Raw genomic sequence first — 6,000 nt, forward strand, 5'->3', positions numbered from 1 at the left:
CAGGTGATGGAAAGGCTGAAAATTCCTAGAGCACTAACACTTGTCCCAGGCTGTGGAGACAAGGCTTTGCCACTGGGGCAGCACAAAATCTGCACTAACACCTGGAGCAGTGGGAAAAAGCTCCTCAGTCACAGCCCACCTAAGCCTGCATGGACATGTAGCCTCACTTCCAGCCAGGGCTTCAACCACAGCAAAGCACTTGAGGAAACATTAAAAAAAAAATCGCTTTGAAAACCATAATGTCAAAGGTTAAAAGAGTCTAAAATGTAGGATTTACAAACATGTTAATTACATTGTGGCGCTTTCAGTTATTGCAACCATAATATTGCTCCCAGAGAAAGATGGGAGCACCCCAAAGGCAGATGATTGTCTTTCAAAGGAATCCTGATGTCCTATTTGTAGCAGGTAGCATCATAAAAATACCTTTTTTTTCATGTTGCCTCAAGCCTAAATAGCCAACACCATCTCAGAGAGGTATTCACAGATGGATAAACTCTATAACCACGGGCTTTTGTAAGCTGCACATCTCTGGAAATTTGTTACGAGGCCAGTAGTGATGCAAGCACTTCAGGTTGGTGTCATCAAGAAAAAAAAAATTTAAATCATGGTTTAGTATAATGTACAGGTTTGGATTTTTTAAAAAGTTATTATTTTGTTAACTATTTGGTCTTTTATGGAATTATCATGCCACATAAGAATAAAAATGTATGTGGCTGTTATTATCTAGGAGTTACTATCCTACTGAATTACTTAAAAGCCCCCTAGATTTGGCACCTGGGGACACGATTTAGTGGTGGGCTTGGCAGTGCAGGGTCAGCACACTTGGTAATCTTAAAGCTCTTTTCAAAAGTCAATGACTCCATGGGCTGGAAGGTGGCTGAAATATTAACTTACTCATCACTGGAAGTGCCCCCTTAAAGATGGTAACTGGTTTAATGGACCACCCTTCCCTTTCTTAGGAAGCTCTTTATTCAAGTGTTCATTGTGCTCCTGTACCACAGTAATGTCACTGTGAATATATAACCCACATAAAATGTATGTTTGCACAACATATTTCAGAGATCAATAGGGGATTTGGCATGAAATAGGAACACAAACCCTGTAATTTCAAATAGAAAAGTTATTAACTACTTGAAGGAAAAAAAAGAAAGTACATTGCTGGAACAAATTTATCATATGTGCATTTTAGGTAGGTTTTACACCTTTTTTTAGGTCCTTTGTCTTTATTCCAGGGAAAAGAAATTCAATACATAATTTCAGTTTTATTACCTTTGTACTATTCGCATCAAATAAATCTAGCTGTAAGAAGGTTTTTCTCTGTTTTTCATTTCAGTGTAACATATCCTGTTTTAATAAAGAGTTTTGCTTCCTATTGAGAGCATTTTGACAAAATAATAAGGCTGCTTTTGTTTGCCATTTAATTTACCAGTGGATCGATAGAGTTAGACATAACTACTTCTGGTATTAAAACTCACAAATTCCAGGGGAGCTGGAGGTTAAATCGTAAACAAAATATTTCATTGGCATTGATCTGAAAAGCAGACTGACAGCATTGCTAAAATTCATCAGCTTACAATTATAAATCTCCCCAAACTGACAAGAGATGGATTTGATTATTTTGCTTTGAAAGGGTCATTCCTTTAAAGCTGCAAGAGTTTATCAATTTATAAAAGATTCAATGAACTGCATTTTGCTTTAGTTCCTGTCACAAGTCTTCCTTGTGATTACCCAGGCTAGGTCAGCTTATGAGAGTGACTGATCATTTTGCTCTCTATTTTAGGCAACCTCAAATTTACAGGATTTATGACCCATACTAGATCATTTGTGATATAAAGATTACAGGTAACCAGAATTTACTTTATGTACTGTGATACCCTGCCAGAAGTACAGCCACTCATTATGCCACAAGTGTATGAAAGAGCGCCTGAATTTCATCCTCCTTTTGGGCACTATCCGCCAAAGTTACAGTGACAGCTTATTTCCTTAAATAAACAAGAATTTTCATGGACACTGTAGGTGACAGAAGTACTGCCTTCTTTACCCAGTTCCCCTCCCACACCTCTTGTCTCTTGCTCCAAGAAAAACCTGAGTAGGGTCTTTACACAACCTTGACTGGTCTATTTCCATCACTGGATTGTGCACATTTTAATTGCCAGAGAAAACAGAACGTTAGCAAATTCCAAAACAAGCACCAAGCCTCATAAGCCTCTGAATGGAAACTCTGGTAAAAGAGAATCCTTCCCTGAAAAACACCTTTCAGATGTTTGTTACTGGCATTCGCACATTACCAAACAACACAACTGAGATTCTATTTTGTCTGCTGATATCCCTGTCCCTGGATCACGCTGACCCCAATCCCAGGATATCAGTCCCTCTGCTGTGCTGATGGCTGAGCTCCCAGCAATGGCACAATTCTCTGCCTGGTGCCAAGAACACAGGAAGCCCAACCTTCTCTCTGGAACCAATGTTCCTCCTGCAGCTGTGACAGCCAGAACAAAGGCAAGGAGACAGTAAGATGGTGGGATAATAGCTAAACCCCAGTTCCCTGTGCAGGTGTGTGCAGCCTTCAGACAGCTGCTCATTCCATTGATGAATTCCTGCAGTGCTTTCCTGGGAGCTTACAGGGCTAGGGAATGTGTGGGGGATTTTTTGGTGGTGGCGTGTGGGTAAGCAAGAGTAGGAACCAAGCCTGAATACCAGTAAGTAAGAGAACACTAATGAAGTAAAATACAACACTGCTTTTCAAATTATTTTTGTCTCTTCCTGCGCAAGACAAGTTTGCACGCCTCCGACTCCTGCAGTCTAACTACATCTTGAAAAAACCGAGCAGACAAAATTTTTTTAAATGGTAACACTTTCAATACCAATGGTACAGTTGTAAAGGTAACTTGTTTCTTAACCTTGTACCAATCTGCATTACCTACCAAAACCAGAGCTGTGCTCTTTTCCCTCAGATTGTATGCACAGTGTTAATTAGATTATTTTTTCAGCCAGGTTACTATATCATTTAGAGTAAGGTACTGCACAACTTTCCTGGGTGTCTGTACAGCAATAAATAAAGAAGCATGGCTATGGTGCCATATGTACAGTGATAAACAGGAATATGGAAATTATTAATAATTAATTATTAATTATGATAATAATAAATATTATAACAATAAATTTTATTATAAATTATTATATATAATAATTATTATAATAATAAATTTTATTATAAATTATTATATTATATATTTATAAATAATAAATATTATTATTATTAATTATTAATAATATTGAAGTTATTATTAATGGAAAAATGAAAAAGCACAATGGTAGGTTGAAAGTGAATACCTCTAAACTTTGTTTAAAATACTAGTGGTCTCTAAAAATATTTTCATGGATTGAGATTATTGTTAGTGACTCTTTTTCCTGATTTGGACAAGGTTTGTCAAAGAAATATTGTTAGAAAGACCAGGACAATTTATAGCCATTACTACCATGAATGTCATCTTGCAAATGAAAATTTCAAATTATTTCTCTCATCCACTTCCTGAAAAGAAAGCACTTTAGCTACCCAGACACTTACCAACATGTGCAGTTAAAATCTTGCTAGAGCACTTCAAAGGAACCTTAGTGACTTATTCTGGTTGTTTTCTTCTTTACAAGGAGAAACAAAAAATCATAAGAGATACCTTCAAAGATGTTTGCCTTTCTCAAACTGCCCACCACTGACATTCTAGTCTTGAAACTTACATTAAAGCAAAACCCCTCCTCCAAAAACTCCACTTCTACTGTTCAAACTGTCCTTTACTTATATTGAAATATAAGATGTTATGCTACAAAATGTACATTCAGTTACAATTTTGCTTTACTTTTAGGCACTAGATGGTTTACAGGAATTCAGTCCACTAAAAGTCAGCTCAGTCAAAATGATAACTTTACCAGCACTTTAATCTCTCTCTTATTCTAAGCTTTATATCTCTTCTTTTTTGAATCAAACGCCTTCCAGCCATTCTAAGCATTTTTTGTGTCAGTATTTCAAAGTTTCTTGTAGCCTAAAAAGCTACAGATGAAGCTAGTGCTCTATAGCATTATGTAATCAACTCATCAATTTTTTATAACTATTTCCAGTAGTCTGCTCCCATCACTCTACATCGAACTATCTGCCTGAGGCCACTACTCAGAACATTGTTATTTTAAACATATGTGGGCAAGACTTTACTCTTTCTTGGCCAATTTTTTTTCAATTGTCTTTCAGTTTTTTTGCTTAGTCATCCATAAACAGGACTCTATTAATAGTGGTTTTGAATAACAAGTAAAAATGTACAATATTGCAATATTTGCTAATACTACAGCTTCACATTTACAAACATGTCTCAGTGCAACAGGTGCAATCACAAACAAGGAGATAACCGAAAAATCCATACATTTCACTGCAAATTACCCCATACAGGTCTTGTTAAAAGGATCAGTCTTCAGTGGGAAAGCAGAAATCATGAAAAACAGCAGTGAAGGAATACATATTTCAAACAGTGAAAGAGAAGGAGACTCATTCTTGGCATTGGTAAATAGCAAAAAAATCAGCATTGATCTGGAAGATGTTACTCACCAGCTCAGCCCTTGGTCAGAGAGGAACAGGACAGCAGTTGTTCTTTGCTGACTTTTAAACAGCTAAGATGTCATTTTTATTTCTTATGCCCACGTTTCTAGATAGCTGAACAAAATTACTGCTACTCTGCACAGTCCATTACAGAGGCAAACTATGACTTCTGATCTCCAGCCTAAAAGTTAGTCATTTCTGCTTTTGAAAAAGTGTGTGAACAGGCATCCACCTTCCTACACACACTTTACTGGGATGTATAGCGCCATATGCTAAAATCCAACAGTTTTTGCACTTCTACACCTGATTCCTGGCACAGGAATTGCAGATACCGCCTACATTTTATTCAACAGTTAAATTAGCCAAGACAAACAAAGTTTGATAATCTATGGCTCTTGAACTTCCTAAAAGAGACTGTTGCTCTTGCTCATGTAAAGGCATCCCCAGCCACAGCAATCAGTGAACCAGCACAAAGGACACGTGGCTGAGCAGCCACCCCTCGTGGTGCCAGCAGCACCAAGGGAATGCTGCCACTATCTCATGGCTCTGTTCCACTGCGAGATTTCCCAATATCACTGAAGTTGGGATGGCCCCAGGAGTTGAAATTCTTAGCTTTCATTCATTAATTTTAATGCTGGCTGAGAATACCTTGATGCATTTTTGTGCAAAATTACAGTAGTAACACACTTGAGTTCCATCAATCTGGACACCATATACATTTTCATTTATGTTTAATCACATCTTAATGACAACTATTAAAGGTATGAATGTGAGATTGGTAAGCATGGCATTTTACAGAGTCATCTTTCTGAAGATGTTGTCATTATATTACAAAAGTTCCATATTGCTAAAGTTTTGTACCTCCTTGATGTCTTGTCTAAGCAGCTCCTCTAAGCCCTGACTCTTCCTTCTCACAGCAGCTAAATGACTCCAGTTCCCCTCAACCAACCAACCCACTCTTTTATAACACTCTTCTTATTGGCTACAGCTGTGGCTTGGTAAAGTCAGGCCTGCTCCTAATCTCTAATAATTAACCCAGCTGCAACTCCTTAAAGGGTAAGACTACTTTCTACACCACCTTTATTTTCTTATATTGTATCCTGCTACAATATTTTATATTTTCTGACTAAATGATTTCATTTATATCAAGCCCTCCGAGATTACTGTGACCTCACTTGCAGCCAGTCAGCAAAAGCAATAAACAAAGAAGATTTGCACAGCACATTTCTCTTTTTACTTAACTGCTCACAGAGCCCTCATCCAAAGATTGTTTTGGAAACAGTTGTCTGACTCACTGAAATAGAAAGGAAGTTTTATCAGGAACTGGAGGGAAAAGGAGCACCACAACATGCAGGTGCAGCTGGGAAGAGATGGAGGAGCTTCTGAGACACATCAATGCCTATGGTGGTGTCTGCAGA

The 6,000-nt window shown here is 37.6% G+C and overlaps 1 long non-coding RNA gene across 1 annotated transcript in view; it reads right to left on the reverse strand.

The window, feature by feature from the left end:
* Positions 1-5,497, reverse strand: part of LOC135447454 (uncharacterized) — a 45,009-nt gene extending 39,512 nt beyond the window's left edge. Inside the window, exon 1 of the long non-coding RNA XR_010440138.1 lies at positions 5,444-5,497. This is a non-coding gene — a long non-coding RNA (uncharacterized LOC135447454). The remainder of the gene's footprint in view (positions 1-5,443) is intronic.
* Positions 5,498-6,000: the final 503 nt, after the last annotated feature.

The sequence above is a fragment of the Zonotrichia leucophrys genome, chromosome 4 (genome assembly GCF_028769735.1).
Source record: "Zonotrichia leucophrys gambelii isolate GWCS_2022_RI chromosome 4, RI_Zleu_2.0, whole genome shotgun sequence".
Taxonomy (NCBI): Eukaryota; Metazoa; Chordata; class Aves; order Passeriformes; family Passerellidae; genus Zonotrichia; species Zonotrichia leucophrys.